The sequence below is a fragment of the Phyllostomus discolor genome, chromosome 5, assembly GCF_004126475.2.
Source record: "Phyllostomus discolor isolate MPI-MPIP mPhyDis1 chromosome 5, mPhyDis1.pri.v3, whole genome shotgun sequence".
In the NCBI taxonomy this organism is placed as follows: Eukaryota; Metazoa; Chordata; class Mammalia; order Chiroptera; family Phyllostomidae; genus Phyllostomus; species Phyllostomus discolor.
Genome location: NC_040907.2, coordinates 79,546,536 through 79,568,971, shown reverse-complemented (window position 1 = coordinate 79,568,971; position 22,436 = coordinate 79,546,536). Strand labels below are relative to the sequence as shown.

The 22,436-nt window shown below is 39.5% G+C and overlaps 1 non-coding gene across 1 annotated transcript; it reads right to left on the bottom strand.

Moving 5' to 3' along the window:
* Positions 1–21,801: 21,801 nt before the first annotated feature.
* On the bottom strand, positions 21,802–21,904 carry LOC114498228. Its single transcript, XR_003684674.1, has one exon. It is a non-coding gene; the product is annotated as a U6 spliceosomal RNA (small nuclear RNA).
* Positions 21,905–22,436: the final 532 nt, after the last annotated feature.

The following is a 22,436-nucleotide window of genomic DNA, read 5'->3' as shown; positions in this document are numbered from 1 at the left end:
TAGTTATTTGGAGTTTTAGGCTTGAATACTTGAAAAAATGGTGGACCTCATACCTGGAAAGGTATGAAAAGTCATACCTGGAAAAGATGCCTTAGCTTTCCTCCAGTCAAAAATAAAAATAATCATGTCACACTATATGTAAATCAAACTATCATGTTGTATGCCTTAAACTTAGTAATGTATGTAAATTATTTCTCAATAAAATTTAAAAAATTAAGATGACATATAGAATGAGGCAACTCTAACAGCAACTCCTACTTATTTTAAAACGTCAGAGTGGCCAAGCTGGTTTGAGTGGCCTCCCGTACACCAAAAAGCTTTTTGGCTGGATTCTGTCAGGGCATGGCAGGGTGTGTACAAGAGATAGATGTTTCTCACATTGATGTTTCTCCCTCTCTCTCTCTCTCTCTCTCTCCCCCTCCTTCACTCTCCCCCCCCCTTTCTTCTCTCTAAAATCAATAAACATATCCTTGAGTGAGGATTTAAAAAAATCTTGGGGTCAATTAACCCATCACCATGTCTCATAATTTATTTATTTTGGATTTAAATATGTTGGTGAAAAAAAATGCTCTGACATATATTTTTGCTCAGATATAATTTTTTAATTGATTTTTTAGAGAGGAAGGTAGGGGAGAGAGACAAAGAGACAGAGAGAGAGAGAGAGAGAGAGAGAGAGAGAGAGATCCATCAGTTGCCTCACCTGGGAATCAAATCTCCAACCTTTTGGTGTATAGGGCAACACTCCAACCAACTGAGCCACCTGGCCAGAGCCTTCTTACCACGTTTAACTTCACAGTAATTTTAGGGTTTTGTCCTTAATGTTTGCAGTGGTGAGGACTTACAGTTGAATTATATCTGTGTAGCATTTTACACTTCTCACAGTCTCCCATATTACATCTTCAAATACTCTTATGAAGTGGACAAGACATGAGAAAGCTAAGCCTCAAAAAAGTTTTGGAACTGGCTTATACTTTCATAGCACCAGGTCATTTAATTGTTACAATAATCCAATGAGGTGTTCAGAAAGGAGGGAAATCATAGAACACAGGTGGCAAACACAAGGCCCACGAGCTGAATTCCGCCCTCCACCCTGTTTTATCTGGTCCAGTACCTTGTTTCTACCCAGTGGCAGTGCCGAGCTCCTTGCCCCTAGTTAAGGAGTAGTTATGTTTATACAGTCCTAAAATGACATTTGGCCCTTTCAAGGCAACCATGAGGCTCATGTGGCCCCCAGTGAAGATGAGTTTGACACCCCTGCCATACAGGTTAAAGACTTGACAAGAATGTTCTTTACAGTTTTAAAGGTTTTTCAAAGTTACTAGATAGTGAATATTTAATAAATGAATTTTTAAATGAAATTTATGAATGGAGACTATATCTTAATTCTCAACTTGCTCTGTATGTAATTATCATTTAACCAACAGCCTTATGGTTTGATGTAGTTCTCACTTATTTATCAGCATTTATTATGCACCTACAATAACTAGGTCATAAGACTATAAAGATGAGAAAGACATCTTTATCTTCAAGGAATTCATGTCAAAATAAATATTACCTTTTGAAAACTACTCATTTCTACTGTGATAAAAAGGGAAAGACTCATAGTTGCTGGACCTAGCACCTCTCACAGTCATTGTATCAACCAGACTTTCAAATACGAGAAGCATTAAACATTTGGGAGGAGGAAAGGTAATCATCTGAACCATCTTTCTTGATTCTTCAGCAAAATTTGACTTACAAACTAATATTAATATTTCAAATTTATAAAACAAAATGTAAAGTTATGTGTATTTTATCTGAATGCCTTCCCTATCACCCCCCAAAAAGTCACATGAGTAAATCTGAATGGTAAACATTTATTTATTTTTATCTTTAAAAAATGTTAAAAAATAATTTCATCCTACGTGAAAGTAGGATTTGCCAAGTTTCTGTCTGGAGCAATTTGTTATGCCTGTGTAATGAATCCCGGAAAGTTTTAATTTTTAATGGAAACACTGACAGACCTTTAACCATGCTATAATAAGGAGGGTGTTAGCCTACATATGTCATTTAAAAATCTGAGCAAATCATAGCATGCTCACAAAACAAATATACTTTCCTTAGACTGCACCCTGAAATAAAGCTGGGGAGACAAGAATAGAAAAATAAACTAAAAACAAAAGTGAAAACCACTCACACAATGGACTCTGAGGTCAGCCTGCCACACCCAGGCTAGAGCAGCTGAGCTCTACACGTGGCACAGGGACTCTTAAAGGGCATGCTTCTGGGTCATCTTGCTTGACCTTTCACCAAACCATAGCAGGACAGGCTTCTGGGGAATGGAAATGACATCACTGATAGTGAAGAGTGACATCACAATCATTGTATTCAAACATCTGTCAACAGTTTGTGATTTAACAGTGCACACTGGGCAGTTTTAAATGAGGGTATGCCTACAGTTAAACACAAGAACTAGTGCCTTAGTGTAGGCCTGCACTATCTACTATGGCTACCAACCACCTGAAATGTGGTTAGTCCAAACTGAGATGTGTTGTAGTATAAAACATACTTCAGACTTTAAAATAATATACACACATATATCTACATACATATATACACATGTATAGGTATCTCAATAATTTTTATATTGATTAAATGTTGGAATGAAAATATTCTGTATATATTAGGTAAATAAAATAAACTGTTAAAATTAAATTTACCAATTTCTTTGTACTTATTAATGTGGCTGCTACACAATGTAACATTCTGCATGTGGCAGGGCTGCATATTACATTTCTAATGGACAGTACGGGTATAGACAGTGGGGCTGGGGAGGTACAGGAATGAGTTCCAAGAACCCACAACTGGAGACCCTGGCTTGGCTCTCTGCTACAGTGTAGTAGATAACACAAGTGACTTTTCTAGCTTCCTCAGTTTTCCACCTGGCAGACATGGACCTTATTCCTGTTAAAACAATCCCTGAGAGGTAACTATCTGTTAGGGAAGGCATCATCTCTCATTGGTGGAACTGGTATGAGCCTGCAAAATGCATTGGTTAGGCTCTTCTGTGACTCATCTTTTTACAGGGAAGCTGATGGAAAACTTATGCTCTGTTTTAGAAAGCACAAGCATTCTAGAGTTACAGTTCTTTTTGCTGCTTAAGGCTGAATGGTTTGGGGATGGTACTGTCTTGTAACAGATGGCTTTGGGCATTGATAGTGAAAATTTTAGAATTGCTCCATAATTATAAAACAAATCAAGGCCACCAAAAGAAAACCTGTTAAAAATTTTTGTAATATATTTAGTACAATAGGACACACCAAAAGGAAATGAGATGATTTTAAGTGAAATAATCTCACAAGCAAGACCTAGATAAATTTTCATCAATGTAACTGTGATCAAGATTGAATATAATGAATCACCTAGGAAATGTCAGAATTTATGGTCTTAATCATCTTAGGAACACAACTTTTCTTACATAAAAAGAAAATGGATATTTTAAGGCTTCAAGTTGAGTGTGTTGAATTTTGCTTGGTATTGGCCAGGAGCACTTGGAAATCTATTAAAAGCATTTCATTAACAACTTGGCATTTGGTTTCCTCAAAAGAAATACATTTTCCAAATTAAAATCAAAACCCAAAGCCACTATTGTTTGAACTTAAGGTAGTGGCAGTTGATGGGCAGTACACATAAGGCTTGGAGTACCTTCAAAATAAGATCACTGGCAACAAACGGGCTAAATAAATAAATAAATAAATAAACATCAACTTGTTAGGGAGGAGGGAAGTGAAGTTCTTTGTTATTCTAGCTTCATGACATCAAAACACACATATACATAGCTAAAAGCTCTCTGTTTCTACATTTTTCTTGAGTCGGTATCAGCCAGGAGAAGCTAGCCCAAATGAGGGTCAGGGTTTGAAAAAATTATTTTATAAGGAATTTACCAACTTTACCCCAAAAAGGAAGAGTTAGAGAAAGCTGCATTGGCAAAGTTTGCTTTTTGATGTAAATAAGCAAAAAAAACTGCCCACATCATGGTTTCAGTGAGGGTTGTCAGGAGTGTGATATTTGCAGAACCCCTTTCCACCGGGCTGCTCCAAATTTGACTGCTGGGAGAGTTGGGGGAGCTCTCAAGACTGACTTGCTTTGTGTGTGTGGCACAGGCGTGAACTGATAGCTACTGCCTCAGATGCTTTCTGACAGAGCAGAATAATAGCACTCAGACTTAAACTGTAAATTACAAACAATCCCTTTTTACGTACAAAATGAAAGCACAGAATAGAAGACCCTGTCAGCTACAATGCCAGTAAATCAAATAGAAGAAGACAAATTGTTTACTCATACTACTACAGCCAAATTTTTATTCTGCTAACTGTACTGTCATGAGAGAGCTTTTCTTTTTCTTTTTCTTTTTTGCCAGGTATAAAGAGGAATTAATACACTGTAATTCTTATAAATGTGGGAGACATCTGGTGCGTCTCCTCTGAAAGCCAATCAATCAGTTGCATGATCTGTTTCCCAAATCCTCCCCCTACCTCTGGTTTAAAAGTTGTAACTTAAATGCCAATAGTAAGAACATGTGACCCAGTCACTCCCAGAACTAGCTTTTTCTGCAGTCAATTTCATAATTACAACTCTCTGCCTCCCTGCTCAGCACTTCCTTCCCCTTCGCTGTCCTCTCTCCCCAACCCCCAGCAATGAATCATCCTGCATTTAAAAAGACTTAGATGACCCAGTTCAAACCTCACTGGCATCCTGTACATTCTTATGCCAAAAAAGGGGAGTTGCTCTATGACAGAAACCTAGCCAGATTCCTGATGCAGATCTCAGGGGCAACAAACTTGGGTGCCTATCCGGGAAGATCAGCAAGGAGTTAATTTTCCTAGATCACAGTGGTGATTCAGAATTGCATATCTCAGTTCACGATCAGGTTTTCAAGAACCCAGTACAGTGTACACAAAGAAATATATCAGAGAAAAAATGTTGGCAGATCTCCGGGTGCAATCAGGGCAGAGGAATTTATACCACATTCAGCCCTTTGATTTCTCCGGATCTGGCTGAGGGTAGGGTTTCCATATTTGTGCTTTGGCAAATGTGTACAATAATTAACTCTTCCCTATGTATGTTCCTAGTGTTCTTCCAGGTTATCGTGTGATTATTTGTGCGTTTATTAAAACCAGGAACATTCTGTCCCCTTCATTAATTTATTACTGTGTCTGAATAATACAGATTAAATAAGTGACATGGGCCTTGCCTTCAGAGACTTTTCATCCTACTTAAGAAGGCACTGCGTGAGTATACTTGTGTGTAGCCTTTCTCTCTGCAGGGGAGGCCCTTTCTCCTCCCCCCACCTTTACTTTGCAGGGCTATTTTATCTTCACACTCTGAGATCCAGCTCAAGCATCAACACTTCTGTGAAGGCTTTCCTGATTATCACAAGTTTGCGGCTCTGCCCAATGTATGACTCAGAGAAGTGCTATTTTCTTATTCTTTTTATTTATACAATATTTTTTGAAAGTCTGACAGAAAAAAATTCAGGGCCATAAGCACAGATGGAGAGTATCCTAAGTGAGGGCGTATCTTATCCAAATACTTCCTGTTACTCCCAAACCCATGTGACCTCCCTTTACAATTGTTTATTGTTCCAGGTATGTGACTCCCCACACTGGTCAGTTCTTCATGTGAGTTCCCATTGCCCCCTGTTGTGGGTTAAAGCCTCTTCCCCAAAAAGATGTATTGAAGTCCTAACCCCAGTGTCTGTAAATGTTACCTTGGTTGGAAATAGGGTTTTTGCAGATGTAATTAGTTACGATGAGGTCTTAACTAGATTAGGGTGGCCTCTAAATCCAATATGACTGCTGTCCTCTTAAGAAAAGGAAAAGACACAGAGACACAGAGGAGACACAGGGAAGAAGAGAGAACAAGGCCTTGCTGATACTTTGATTTGGGACTTCTAGCCTTCAGAGATGTAAGAATATAAATTTCTCTTGTTTTAAGCCTCCCAGTTTTAGGTAATTTGTTACAGCATCCCTCGGCAACTATTATACCCTCTTTTTGAGATCTATAATTGTAGTGCTGAAAAAGAATCATATTCTTTTTCTTCTTTTTATTTATATATATATGTCCCTCTTTCCTTTATAGATGCACAGAGGTAATCAGTTCCAGATGTATGTTTTGCCTTTTACTCATGATAATACCAATAAACAAAAAGTCCAATGGAATGGGAAATTTACCAAGACAGCTGTAGAACCACCTCCTATCACCCCAGAAACACCTGGCTTCTGGCCCAGGCACGGAGGTTACTAGAGGTTTGAGCTGAGACTCCTGCACTGGGCCTTAGCTCAAAGGTCTTCCTCAGGCCTCCTCAGCTCCCTCTGCTGGTTGCCAGGATGCACCAACAGCTTTCCTGTTGCTATTTCAGAGTGTGGGATAGAGGTGAGGAAAAGACTAAAAAATGAAACTAACTGTTTGGCATTGAGAAAATACAGCCAAAAGCTGCTTATATTTTTACTGTCCTTTGTGCTTATAAAAGGGTTCATGAAAACCTCAGTTTTTCTGATTCTCACATTTCAAAGAATATGTTCCATTGAGTTGATTGTTGACTTAGGATAAGTTGTTTCAGGAGGTTTTGCCCAACAGGTAGAAGGAGGCCTTCCCCTCCAGCCCAAGATATGTACGCTCTCAGGGGTTACCATAAGATGTGTCACACAGTTCTTGCATACAAATCTCACTAAATGGCTACTCCAACCTTGCAACTATTCAGGCAAGAAAGAATCTTGACTCATCTCATTCTTTCACAACCCACATCCAATCTGTCCAAAAATTCAGGTAGCTCTACCTTCAGAGTATATCCAAGATCTGACCACGCCTCACCACTTGGGCTGCTACCCTTGGAGCTAAACCACCACTATCCTTCATCAGGATTATTGTACCAGTCTCCCAAATCGTCTCTCTGCTTCCACCATCACCAGCCCACGCCATAGCCGATTGTCTGTATCAGGTCATCCAATGGCTCTATTGACCTGGAGTCAGAGTCAAAGTCATCCCTAGGCCTACAAGGCCCCACACCATCAGGACACCCTCGAATTTTCAGATCCCAACTCTTACTATTCTTCCTTCTCCTCCCACATTTCCAGCCCCACTGTTCCTCTTAGCTGTTCCTCAGACAAGCCAGACACTCCCTTGCCTCAGGGCTTTTCTGCTTGCTGCTCCCTCACCTTCTTCAGCTTTTTTTCTTTTTTTCTAAAAAAGACACAATCTCCCAGTGGAGCCTGCTGTAACTACCCTACTTAAAAATGTATCCCTGGCTTTCCTGACCCACCTTATTTCATAAATGTATTACCTTAGAACATTCTCTGTTATTTCCTTTTTTTGTTTATTGTCAAGAGAGTAGAGATTTTGTCTTGCTTATGCACTGATAAACCCCAAATACCAGAACAGTCCTTGGCACATGATGGATACCCACTAAAGATTCATCAACTGTTGCATGAATTCATAAATCAATAATGCTTTTCAGGACTACTGTGTGCAATGCCTTATAAGCCCCAGTACAATGATTGTCCAGTAGCAGCTAATCCAAAACAAATGCATCTTGTCCACAGTATGGTACATATTCTATTTACTTGACTGTTGACTTAACTGTACCTGGTATAACTATTGAAGTTGAGTTGGAATGAGCTGAATCTCACATTCAGGCTTAGATTTGTGAAGAACTTAAAAAAATTTCTAAACCAGAATCAAAGAGAAAATATGAAAGAGTTTTAAGAAAAATAGAAAGTAGTACAGCTATAGATTTTAATAATCATAATTTTTAAAAGCTACCATTTATCAGCTCGTATTCTATGCCAGGCAACATGATAAGAGTTTTGCACATGTCATCTTATCTAATCCCCACAATGATATAACGAGGTAAAGATCATGATCCCCACTTCTGAGGTGTTTAAACTGAGACTTGCTGTTTGAAGGACCAGGCAAAATGTTCGAGGTCACCCAGCACTGAGTATGCGGCTTGAGTATGTTTTAACAAGTCCTTACTTGAATGGAATAGGTCCATTAGAGTCATAACACCACATTACAATATTTTGGATAAGGTATTATTTTTATACCAATCTCTGTTTTTGAGTGAATCATACAATAGCCCAATAATTAAAGCTAGGGGTTCTTACTAAGAATTGAATATTCCTATATAAATTGAATGGTTTCAGATCAACCTAACTGGTTTCCCAACTACCAAAACTGTACTCCAGCTTAGGGCTTTTTTTTTTTTTTTTTTTAATCCATGCTACTACATGGTTGGAAATGACACTCACTTGAAGTCTGTGGTCACATTCCATGGGCCCTTTCCCATTTGAAATCATGGCTCCCACCTGGCATACCCCATTATGGCAAGGACTAAGTAGATGATAAAAGGTCAACATAAATTTCCAAGCCTAGTTTAAGGACTTCTTTCACTTAGCCTGGGCCTGGGCCTTACTTCTCTTGTCCCAGCCTAGAGCTTCCAAGAATGCATTGTGACCACAACTCCAGAGTGGCATCTAAAAGTAACCTGACCACAAAAAGAAGTATAAAACACTACAACCTTTTCGCAGACTCACTCCAATTTATCTTTGAGGGAATTGATCCGTGAAGCTGAAATACTTCCAAAGTTTAACAGTCTAAGAAATGTGAGAGGTGGGGGGGCGGGGACACTTGCATTTCCAAAGATATGAACAGAACTCTGCTCTCTGAGGGTGGAAGAAGGAAGTAAGGAGACCCTATTTGTGGCTGCAGGAGACGAAAAGAAAAGAGCCTCACAAGGAAACTACCAACAGATGGTAAATACATTTTTAATTCTTCTGTCATACTGTGTGGACTTGTGCACATTTGTCCTGCTGTGTTAGGCTCCTGAAATAGCTACCCATGGAATTGCAGAACAGTTCTGCTGCAATTTGAGATTTAGGAAACCATGCTGGCTGACAAAACAGGAAGGGCTCATAGTAGGATGGAGTGGATTTGCTCCCAGTTTGCAGCTCCTCAACGTGGCATTTGCTGTAGTTCTTCGTGCAGGAAAATTCTCTCACGTGTCAGGCCTCATTGATGAGACGTGGTACTTCAAATCATCCTCGGAGCTCTAGTTAGAATTATTAAATGCCGACACTATCTGTCTGACAACTCTCAAAGGTAAAAGGATCCCATTTACTTAGGGATCCTAAGTCCCCAGGAAGCATCGCAAATATATACAGCAGCCTGGAGCTCCACACCAAGCCTTTTGTGTACTTTTTGTTTTTGTTTTAATTTTTATTTATTGACTTTTAGAGAAAAAGAGAAAAATTGATATGCTGTTCCACCTATTTATACATTCATTGTTTGCTTTTTGTATGTGCCCTGATTGGAATCAAACCTGCAACCTTGGCATATCGGGACAACGATCTAACCAACTGAGCCATCTGGCCAGGGTGTTTTTGTTTTTAAAGTGTACAATTCAATAGGTTTAATATGTTCTCTGAATCATGCAACCAGCACCACAATAAATTTTCAAACATTTTTATCATTTCAAAAAGAAATCTATACACATTAGCAGTCACTCCTGATTACCCCGTCTCACCGCAGCCCTAGGTGACCACTAATTTACTTTCTAACTCTGGATTTGCCTACTCTGGACATTTTATAAAGATGGTATCATACAATATGTGGTCTTTGGTAGCAGGCTTCTTTCACCTAATTTTTTTAAATCATTTTTTATTTTTCACTTACATTTGACGCACAATATTATAGTAGTTTCAGGTATATACTCCAGTGATTAGACATTACATAACTTACTAAGTGGTCATCCTGATAAATCTTGTACCCATTTGACATCATACATAGTTCACAGAATATTACTCACTATGTTCCCTATACTGTACTTTACATTCTCATGACTATTCTGTAACAACAAATTGTACTTCTTAATCCCTTCACCTTTTTCACCCATCCTCCCAAACTCCTTCCTATCTGGCAACTGTCAAATTGTTCTCTGTTTTTATGAGTCTGTTTCAGTTCTGCTTATTTGTTTATTTTGTTTTTTATGTTTACTTGTTGATAGATATATATTTTTTTGGCATTTTATTGTTCACATTTCCAGTCATTTTTCCCTTTCTTCTTAAAGAAGACCCTTTAACATTTCGTGTAATACTGGTTTGATGATAACAAACTCTTTTAGTTTTTCCTTGTCTGGGAAGCTCTTTATATGTCCTTTGATAGCTTTGCTGAGTAGAGTTATATTGGTTGTAAGTCCTTGTTTTTCATCACTTTGAGTATTTCTTACCAGTCCATGCTGGCCTGCAAAGTTTCTGTTAAGAAATCAGCTGACAGTCTTACAGAAATTTCCTTTTAGGTAGCTAACTCCTTTTCTCTTGCTGCCTTTAAGATTCTCTCTCTATCTTCAACCTTTGTCATTTTAATTATGATGTGTTTTGGAGTGGTCCTCTATGGGTTCATCTTGTTTGGGACTCTTTGTGCTTCCTAGACTTGTATGTCTATTTCCTTTACCATGTTAGGGAAGTTTTCTGTCATTACTTTTTCAAATAGGTTTTCAATTTCTTGCTCTCTCCCTTTGCCTTCTATCACCCCCATGATGTGAATGTCAGTATGCTTGAAATTGTCCCTGAGGCTCCTTACACTATCTATCTTCATTTTGGGGGGAGGATTCTTTTATACATATATAAATATATATATATATATATATATATATATATATAGAGAGAGAGAGAGAGAGAGAGAGAGAGAGAGAGAGAGAGAGATTCCAAATCACTGATTTGATTCTTGACCTCAATTAATCTACAATTGATTCACTGTAATTTGTTCTTCATTTCAGTTAGTGTATGGTTCACTTCTGACTGGTTCTTCATGGTTTCTTTGTCCTTTTTCATGCTATTGAAGTTCTCACTAAGTCCCTTAAAGTTCTCACTGAGTTGTTTGTGAATCCTTATAAGCATTGTTTTGAACTCTGTATCTGGTAGTTTGCTTGCCTCCATTTCATTTAGTTCTTTTTCTGGAGGTTTCTCCTATTCTTTCATTTGGGCCTGTTTCATTGTCTCCACATTTTGGTCACTCCCCTATATTGTTTGTGTATTAGGTACAGCTGCTACATCTCCTGGACTTGGTAGAGTGGCCTTACATATCCTATACGGCCAAGTGGTACAATCTCCCCAGTCACCCAAGCTGGGTGCTCCAGGTGTGTCCCTCTGTGGGCTGCGTGCACTATCCTGGTATAGTTGAGCCTTGACTGTTGTTGGTATCACTGTGAGGGGTTGACCCATTGGCCAATCAGTTGTGAACACTGGCTGTGACTACAGTGGAGCATCTACTATGCAGGAGTGGACTCTACAGAACAGGACTTGTTTCAGTGGAGCTTTAGTGCTCACTGAGTTGCCCCTTGAGTGTGTCCCTCATGGAGGTGGAGGGGGGGGTGGTTGTAATCCAGCATGGTCTGAAGCTGTCTACTGGGTACACTGACTCTGGGGCCTCCCAGAAGGTGCAAGGTCAGCCATTACCTGTGGCCTGCCCAGGTCCACCTGGCACAAACTACAGAGCAACCTTCAGATGGCTGCTACTTGTGTTGGGCTTGGAGGTGCCCAAGAGAGGTCAAGCTCTGAACCAAGGCTGACTGCTGCTAAGTGCTGGGCCTGGGACCACTTAGCAAAAGGTACAGGGTACACAGAGGCCAGTTGTTGCTTGTTTGAGAGATTTTTAGGAGAGTCTGAGCATGAGGGAAGAGAGGTCATTGATATGGAAAAGCCACAAGTTGCGTGGGGCAGGATCTCAGGAAATCACCTGGGGCAAATAACTGTGTGAGCCAGTTTGATGGATACTCAGATATGATACCCACCTGCAAGCTTTGTGTGTGGTGGGGAGGGAGGAGGGTCTCAGAAAAGGAACAATGGCCTCTGTCAAGACTGTTGTTTGGTAGAAACTGCCCTTTCAGCACTCACCCTGCTGGCAGACCATTCAATTCTTTCCCATATGTCCCTGGTTCCTTTCAAACTGCTGCCCCAGTGCTAGAGCTCAGAGGGAGTAAGTCTGCATAAGTCCATGCACAAGCCCTTTAGGAGGAACTGTTTGGGACAGAGACCCTCTGTCTCCTCAGCCTCAGTCCCCACTAGTTCTTATGGCCAGAAGTTGTAGGAGCTTCTCTGAGTCTGGAATCCTGGGTTGGGAGACTTAGTGTGAGGCTGGACTGCCTCACTCCTCAGGGTGGACCTCCACAACTGAGACATCCCACCTAATTTTATTTTTTAAATATATCTTATTGATCATGCTATTACCGTTGTCCCATGTCCCTCCTTCATTCCCCTCCACCCTGCACACCCCCTCCCACCCATATTCCCCCCCTTTAGTTCATGTCCATGTGTCATAAGTTCTTTAGCTTCTACATTTCCCACACCATTCTTGCCCTCCCTCTGTTTTCTCCCTACCACCTATGCTACTTATTCTCTGCACCTTTTCCCCCTCTCTCTTCTTCCCACTCCCCTGTTGATAACCCTCCATGTGATTTCCATTTTTGTGGTTCTGTTCCTGTTCTTTTCGTTTGCTTAGTTTGCTTTTATTTTAGGTGTGGTTGTTAATAACTGTGAGTTTGCTGTCTTTTTACTGTTCATATTTTTTAAAGATTTTATTTATTTATTTTTAGAGAGGGAAGGGAGGGAGAAAGAGAGAGAGAGAAACATCAATGTGCGGTTGCCGGGGGTCATGGCCTGCAACCCAGGCATGTACCCTGACTGGGAATTGAACCTGCGACACTTTGTTTTGCAGCCCTGTTCATATTTTTGATCTTCTTTTCCTTAGATAAGTCCCTTTAATATTTCATGTAATAAGGGCTTGGTGATGATGAACTCCTTTAACTTGACCTTATCTGAGAAGCGCTTTATCTGCCCTTCCATTCTAAATGAAAGCTTTGCTGGATACAGCAATCTTGGATGTAGGTCCTTGCCTTTCATGACTTGGAATACTTCTTTCCAGCTCCTTCTTGCCTGTAAGGTCTCTTTTGAGAAATCAGCTGACAGTCTGATGGGAACTCCTTTGTAGGTGACTGTCCCCTTATCTCCCTTCTGCTTCTAGAATTCTCTCCTTCATTTTAATCTTGAGCAATGTAATTATGACATGTCTTGGTGTGTTCCTCCTTGGGTCCAACTTCTTTGGGACTCAGTTTCCTTGACTTCCTGGAAGTCTATTTCCTTTGCCAGATTGGGGAAGTTCTCCTTTACTATTTGCTCAAATAAGTTTTCCACTTGTTGCTCTTCCTCTTCTCCTTCTGGTACCCCTATAATTTGGATGTTGGAACACTTCAAGATGTCCTGGAAGGTCCTAAGCCTCTCATTTTTTTTGAATTCTTATTTCTTCATTCTTTTCTGATTAAGTTTGTATGTTTTTTTCTTCCTTCTGGTCCACTCCATTAATGTGAGATTCAGTTTTCTTATCATCACTGTTGGTTCCCTGTGCATTTTTCTTCATTTCACTTAGTGTAGCCTTCATTTTTTTCATCTGTGACCAAAATCAACCAATTCTGTGAGCATCCTGATCACCAGTGTTTTGAACTGTGCATCTGATAGGTTGGCTATCTCTTGGTCGCTTAAAAGTATTGGCTTTAGGGCTTTCATTTGTTCTTCCATTTGAACCCTCTTTTTGGGGGGGGTCTGGTCGCACCTGTTACATATGTGGGGGGGAGCCTTAGGTGTTCACCAGGGTGGGGCAACTCAGTGTCTGGGTTGTGACACTTATGTGGGGGCAAGGTTAGAGAGGGAACAATGGTGCTTGCTCCGCCCTCTGTCAGATTTCAGTCCCCTCTGCTGCTTCCCACAAGCAAATTGGGCCCTTCTGGTGCTGGTTCCTGGGTGTGTGGGCTTGTGTATATTCTAGGACCCTGTGGGTCTCTCCAACAAACTCTCTTGTGAGACTGGGAGTCTCTCCTAGCACCTCAACCCCCACAAGTGTTTTCAATCAGTCCTTTTAGGCTTTATTTCCCAGTGCTGGGTCCCTGGGTTGCTCGATCTATTTTGCAGCCTGTTTTCACCTGGTTCATCTGCGCACGAATGTGTGACTGCGGGCAACCAGCTGCCTTGTGTGCCTCACTCAGTCTGCTCATTGCCTCCCCACACTCGGGGTCTGCTAGCCGCCACCTGTGTGCCTGGGGTCTGCCAACAGCCACCTGTACCCTGCATGCCTGGGTCTGCCAGCCCCTGCTTTTTCCTGCGAGACCCCTTTCCACCAGCCGCCAACTCCGTCCCTCTTACCGGTCTGGAAGAATGGTTGTCGGACTTCCATACAGCTCAATTTTCTGTCTGTTCTGGTTGTCTTTTGTTTCTAAATTTTTGTTGCCCTTAATTTTGGTTGTGTGAGGAGGCACAGCGTGTCCACCTATGCCTCCATCTTGGCCAGAAGTCATCCTACCTAATTTTAAACTGCCACACCTAGGTGTGGAATCAGCCCATTCCACCTCTCCACTCCTATTACTAGTCTCGATGTAGCTTCTTCTTTAATTCCCTAGTTGTAGTTCTTTCATTCAGATTTCAAGTGGTTCTGAGTGATGGTTGTTTTGTTGTTTGCTTGTAATTTTGATATGGCTGTGAGAGGATTTGAGTATTGTATTTATCTATGCTGCCATCTTGACTGGAAGTCTTTGTACTTTTTGTTTTGGCATAATGTTACCATAGCACATCATCAGAATTCTAATGCCAGAAAAAAAGACCAAATATGATAATGGGTTGGTATAAAAGAAAGCTAAGGAGATAGGATGCTAAAGCACATTCAAATGACTCTGCATCTGAGAGGTGTCCTGAGACTGGTAACAGGAATGAGTCAGATTCCTAAAGCCAATGCCACCTCTCAGTTCATCAGCAAGAAAGGAGAAATGCTGATGAACGAGTAGATGTAGAATAATGAGGAGAGGGTGGTCTATCACTTAATCATAGTCTAGAAATATAACTTATATAACACTGCATTACTAGAACTGGGAAGATCCTTACAAAATCAAGTTCAAATTTTTTTTCCATTTTCTAGACAGGAATCTGGGCCAAAGATTTACAGGAAATTGGCAACAATTATACAACTAGTTGGTGGCAGATTCAGTACTGGAACCCAAGACATTGATTTCTCAATGTTTATTCTATTTTAGTACCCACAGGAGGCAGGCATTTCTATGACAAGCAAGTCCAATTCTAGAAGATATTTCTCATGGTCATCTTCATTCTTGGGTTCTTAAAGCAAGATGATGAAATCTCTGAGTGGACTATGAATATTTGGGAAACCAGTTGACTTTTTTATAGGTAAGGTTTCAAGCTAAAATACATTTGTTAATTTCTGTTTTTAAACCCCTATGGACTGCATCTAATTATACAGCTATCACATGGTTTGGCACAGCTGGGACCCTCTTTTCCTCTTTTCAGGGAAGATTGGTAGATGAGGATTAAAAAGTGCTAGAAGAAGAGAACAAGAAGCCTTATACAATAATCCCATCTAGTGCCTTTATGGTCTAAGAATTTATCCTAGTCTCAATTGGAGAGAGGATTGCACAGGAAGAGGATTTTTATCTTCTTTGTGAAAGAAAGTATACAAAAACACTTTAGCACTGCTCCACTTGAAATATTGATTTTGCATAGTTTAAATTTCTATAAAAATATTTTCTTGCTCAAAATGACTTATGCATTTATAGATAATTTGTCCAATGGGTACATATATAGTTCACTAATAAAAGCCACAAGGGGGAACAGCCCAGAAAACAAAATTTATTTATAAAAAATTGTGTATTTATTCTTCCACGTTTAACTTCAGTCACCTTCCAAGTACTCTCCATTTGATGTAATACAACTATAAAGATGTTTTCCCACTGCTCAAAACAGTTCTTGAACCTGTCAATTTTGATCCCTTTTAGTGCTTCTGCCATTTTTTGCTTCACCTCTTCCACATCTGCAAACTGATTCCCTTTGAGGACATTTTTCATCCAGGAAAACAAACAAACAAAAAAGGCCCTTGGGGTGAGATCAGGTGAATGGGCTGGGGGTGGGGGTGGAGAACACAGAGGTCTTGCCGTTTTTGATCGAAAACTGCTGAACACTCAGAGGAGGTGTGGGCAGGTGTGCTTGTAAATCACCCATTTCGAAATGGACAAACGTGTTGAAAGAGTCTTCAAAAAAAATTCACTGAAGTGAATGCAGCCTGTCACAACAATGCCAGCTGGTACACTGATACAGCTGGGGGCCTAGAACACTCACCTAGTGGAGGCAGCCTGTACTACAAGGGGCTGGTCCTTCAAAAGATAGTTCTTGGATTTTTGTTGTTGTTTTTTTTGCGGTGGTGGGGCGGGGGGCTCTTTGTATTCTCAATTGTTCTTTAAGAACTTTTTTTCATTTTTTTTAAAGAAAGTTAATTCTTAAGTTCCTCAATAACTAGTTTAACAATAAGATCTACATTTTGCAATTTTATTAATTATTCTGATTTGTCATTTTGCACATGATTTAAACAAGGTTTTTGTTTGTTTAATCCTCATCCAACAATATATGTTTAGTGATTTTAGAGAGAGTGAAAGGTGGGGGAGGGACGGTGGGAGGGAAAGAGAAAGAGAGAGAGAGAGAGAGAGAGAGAGAGAGAGACATCACGTAGAGAGAAACATTGGTCCGTTTCCTCCTGCTTGCACCACGAATGGGGATTGAACTGCAGCATAGGTGTATGCCCTGACCAGGGCTCCAACCTGCAACCTTTTTGGTGTAGGAGACAATGCTCCAACCAACTGGGCCATCCAGCCAGGGTTATAAACAATGATTTATTCTATTTTTTAAAATATTTTGTTTTTTCATTTTTAGAGAGAGGGGATGGGAGGGAGAGAAAGATAAATTTTGATGTGTGAGAGAAACATTGATTGGTTGCCTCTTGCATACACCCCAACCGGGGAGAAGCCGGCAACCCAGACGAGTGACCAGGCATCTGTGCTGACCTTGAATCAAACCTGTGACCTTTCGCTTTGCAGGACAACATCCAACTCACTGAGCCACACAGTCAGGGTGTTTTGTTCTCTTTTTGTGGTAGAAAATTTTTTCCTGTTACGTTTAAACATGGCATTCTTTGTTTTGAGAATCAATGTGATCATTTTGAATACTCTTGCTAAATTTACTGTTTATCTCCATTGTCTACTTACAGATCTGTGGGTCAGGGAGGGTAGAATTATCTTAAGTGAATTATTTTGAGGAGAGCAGTAATGAAGGCACACTTTAGGTTATTTCATTCTTGTGATCCAAATGTGATTATCAAGCTTATATCATTAGGGACATTTGAAGTTTTAATAACTACATCTGAAGGCCTAAAGAAAAAAAATTACGTTTACTACACATTCACACACAACCATTCAGAGAGTTCCCATCTGAGAGCCTGTTTGGGTGTTTTAAAAAAAAATTGGTTGAAAGCAAGATTCCATTTTAAGAGTTCATGCTCAGTTGACACATTGCCCTTTAAAAAACCCAAAAGCTAGATGTAAGTAATTGTTTTGTGTAGAAGAGTTTTAGCATTGCTTATTTGAAAGAGTTAAAAATATAAGCTATTGATTTTACCTTTCCTTTTGGAGGACAGAGTTAGGATTTTTCCCCTGGAAAGTTCTGAGGCTATGATTCATGCTAAAAGTACCCTGTTCCATTATGACCAACACGCGTTTGGAGCTCTCCCTGCTTCTAGGTCAAGGGCTCTCCCAGTGGCCAGATGCCAACTTTACCCCTGGACTCTTATGATCCTCGGAAAATAATCAACTTTCCACCAAAATCCAGTGGCTGCTCTGTTTTACATAAAGTGTGCAGCCTGGGGATGTGATGCTATTTAGCATTTTAGGTGGACAAGAAACGAATGCAAACTACCATTACCACTGACAAGCAATTCCAAGTGGAGCCATTACTCCAGAATCAGGGAAGCAGCCTGATACATCACGTGCACTCTTTCTACAGCCTCTCTAACTCAATAGCTTATTATTTGCATGGAAACAACAAAAATACAAATGCCTGGAAAGTATTCTAATGCATTTGTGGCATAGGTCAATACATTCCATACTGAAAAAGTGTTGAGCAAATCAGCTCCCTTAGCTCGATATTGCTTCCTGTGGCAAGAAAAGAAAAAATGAACAAATTACTGCTACACATAGCAACACAAAAGAATCTCATAATGTTCAAAAATAAAAAAGTTAGACACAAAATAATGTACACTGTATTGTTCTATTTGTATAAAGTTCAAAAACACACAAAATGACTTTATCATGTTAGAACTAAGTATAATAGTTTACCTTTGATGAAGAGGGAGGGGATTATGATGAGAAGGAAGCATGAAGATTACTAGGGTGATAAAAAGTCCTATTTTCTGCCCTGACTGGTATGACTCAGGTGGTTAGAGCATCACCTCATAACCAAAACATTGTGGGTTCGATGCCCAGTCAGGGCTCATGCTTAAATTGCAGGTTGGTCACCAGTCCCGGTGCCCATGATCCCAGGTCTAGGCAGGTACGGGAAGCACCTGATTGATGCTTCTTTCTTGCATCAATGTTTCCCTCTTTCCCTTCCTCTTTTCTTCCTCTCTCTGCAAAAGCAATGAAAAAATGTCCTCAGGTGAGAATAAAGAAAAAGAAAGAAAGTTCTATTTCCTGATCTGGATAGTGAATATATAAGTGTGTTCACTTTGTGATAATACATTAAAACCATGTAGCTATGATCGGTGTGTTTTAACTATAAGAATTATTTACTTCTTATAAACTTTTAAATTATTATATTATGAAAATAATATCCCCACAGGGAAAGACAATTTTAAGAAATGTTAGAATAGCATTTTGCCTAATTTGAACAACAGATATTATAGAGAAAAACAGAAAATTCAGATAAACTAAAGAAAAAATACTACACAAAACTCCAGGTCAGGCTATTAAACTCTCATATGTTGCTACAGGGAGTGTTCATTGCTAGTACTGTCCTTGGGTAGCTGTTTGGCATTAGCTATGAAAGTTAAAGATATGCATATCCAGTGACCCAGATTTCTACCCTGGGTACATATCCAATAGAAATATGTGAATGTGAACATGAGAAGAATAGCAATTCTATTCATAATTGTTCCAAACTAGAAACAGCCAAACTGTTCATCACGATAGGGTCAATATTTAAGTGTGGTATATACAGCCTTGGAATACATACAATGTTGAAAATGAATGAACCATGGTACCCTCAGCAACATGGATGAAATTGAGAAACTTAATGTTAAGAGATAGATACCAGAGACATAATGTCATACACTCCCATTTACCTAAAGTTCAAAGAAATCAGGAAAAGATCTTAATGCAAAATTTGACGCAGATTCATTGCTCTACTTGCTTAGTCATTGTGAATGCAATGGCCACACAGTACACATGCTCACTCAATGGCATCTACCACCCTCATTGATTAGTACAATGAAGTCATCATTGTTCATACATGTGCATTCCAGTCCACTGTCCTTAGCTGCCAGGTTACATCGATGCCATGCAAACTGTTCTCGTTATATTAACAATTGCTTGACTTTTCCAGACAGAACTTGTATTTAGGTTGTGAAACTAAAAACAAAACAAAACAAAAAAAAAACAGTAATTATCCTAAAAGTAAGGGCAGTGGTAACCTCTTGGGGAGAGGGTGAGCTATGATTGGTAATGGTGAATGGAGGGCTTCTGGGCCACATTCTATTTCTTGACCTAAGTAGTGGTTATATGTTTATAAAAATTTACTAAATTCTACTTTTATGTATCTTACACTTTGCCAAATGTATGTAACATTTCACAATAAAAGGTTATAAGAAAATCACATGAAACCCAAATATTCAGATAGCCATTAATGAACAGATTGTTATTATATACTGCCAGACCTTCTTTAACGCAATATGTTTATTTTGTCCATATTGCTTTGTGGCCTTTATTTATTTATTTATTTATTTTTCTTTAATAATATGGCCTCCCAGAAGAATTCCTCTTTGGGTTTTTTCCCCCATTTTTATTTAATTTTAACTAAGAGTAAATACCATACAAGCTTTATGCCCCTCTGGAAGCCTAAAGGCATAGAGTGGCTTTCAGGAAATTAGGTTGCTTTAACCTAAGCTACATTGATTCATAAACCAATCTGCAGGATTTTTGCCATAGCGCATGGGAGACTTTTCCTTCTCTGTTAATAATGCTGCTGCTTCAAAAGAGAAAAGCCTTTCCCCACCTCTTCAGAGTGCTGTCTTTTCAAAAGGAAAGGCCAGGCAATGAAGGAGAAAGGCGGGCTGGGGAGAGTGTTCAGAAGGCTTGAGGTGGGGGAGGGGGGTCATCCTGAAATGTATTACAATGGGAGTCATGCTGTGCCCACGCTGAGCGCAGCCTAGGCAACATTATGGTCTAGGTGGGTTTTTGTTTTGTTTTGTTTTGATTTTTAACATCACAGTAGTTCCATCGCTTTTTCCTTCTCCTAGAGCAGTACAAGTCTTCCTGTCCTTCAGCACACTGTCCCTCACCCTTACCCTAACCGCAAGCAACCTCTGCTGTTCTTCACCTTTTTCACCTTTTCATCATCTTAAGTACTACATGGCCCAAGGACCCTTTTATGGCCATGCAAGCCTGGGTGGTGACCCCACAAGAACTCCATGGCACCCCAAACTTACCACATCACAGCATTTGTTACTCTATTTTGAAATTGCCTGTTTTCTTGTCCACAAACACTCTGCTAATTCATAAGTTTCCTGCACGCAAGGACAGTGTCTGCTTCATCATATTAACTCGGGCTAGTACACATTGGCACTCAATAAATATAGTCATTGAATGAATGAAAAACAGTTGTAAAATGAGATGGGACATGGAGAGAGGGGCTGTGATTTATACTATGCTTTCCCAAACACTTTCACCTGTAAAGCACAAAGGATTCAAATAGTCCAGTCACACCAACATGGGATGGTACAAAATTCTAAAATCTACAAGTGCTCCATGTCAAACACTTACTAGTAATAGCAGTTTGCATTTGTATAGTGTTTCATTTTCTTAAGCAGTTTCATATATTATCTTCTATAATTCCAACAACAAATCCTCCAAGGTGAACTGGTAAGCTATTAGTATCATCACTTTGCAGATTAGAAAACTGCCTGAGAGATCTTAATTAACTTGGCCCCACAATAAATGACTAGTTTTTGGTGTAAGCCAGGAACTAGTGACCCCTTAGTGCAAAAAGTGGAAACACTCTCAATGTATACTATACACAGATATATTTTCAAGGAATAGAAACATAAAATAAATATGTAACACCATTCTGATTTTTACAAGTATTTCAGTATACATTTTCTTTTTTAAACAACATTTATTTTTTAGCTTTATTCTTCATCATGACACTAGTATATATTTGGTGTACAAAATCAAAAAAGCACAACAAAAATCAAATCACTTATGACCACATTAAATAGAACTGTTTAAATAGAACTGTTTAGAACTAAATAGAACTATTTAAAATGGTATAACAATGGTATTGGTATTGGTGAATGGTAAATGGTAGTGTTATACCATTTTAATGACTCTAACTGCATATTAAGTCAAGCTCTTATAGAGTGAAAGTTTCCCTCCCACACTCTATTCTTTTTCTTTTTCCACTCGATTCTTTATCTCTAAACTTTTCTTAGCTATTCTTGGCCATTTGCTCTTTTATTTGAATTTTGGAACTGGAATAAAACTCTGTTGGGATTTTTACTGGATTTGCATGGATTATTATAGGTTAAGTAAAATCGAAAGTTTTACTATATTGGTTCCTCTCTTTCATCAAAAGCCTATTTTGCCATTAATTTATGCCTACTTTAATGTCTTTTTAAAATATGGAATGCTTCAGGAATTTGTGTGTCATCTTTGGGCAGGGGCTGTGGTAGTCTTCTCTGTATCGTTTCAATTTTAGTGCATTTGCTGCTGGAGCGAGCGCTCGGGAGGTGTGTCTTACTGTTGGAGTCTATCAGAGAGGAAAGAGAAGAGGTCACATGTTCTTTATGCTCTTTATGAGACAGAAACTGACAAAGACATTAATCTGAACTAATTGGAACTATCACACACAAAACAATTTAGTTGTGTGGCTGACAATTAGGGAAAATGTTTCTGGCTTTTGCTATTTTGTCCTTTCTATTATCTGAACAAAAGATTGTTTTCTGTTGATGGTCTTGGCAGAAGAAAAGCAGTAGGGCAAAAGGGTTGTGAAGATAGAAAAGGAATAGGAAAAAGAAAATGGAAGGGGGAAGAGGGTGGTCAGACCTGTTGATGAGGAGGGCTGGGGAGGAAGGATGTGCTGCCTGGGCAGGTGAAATGGGTGGAGAGCAGTGGGGCAGAGAAAAAAAGAATGACAGCAAGTTTGGATTTCTGAGTTTGAAAACGAGCAGCATGGTTTGGGAGCTTGTTAAGAAGTCAGAATCTTGGCCCCAGCTCAGACTTACCCAATCGCAATCTGCATTTGAACTAG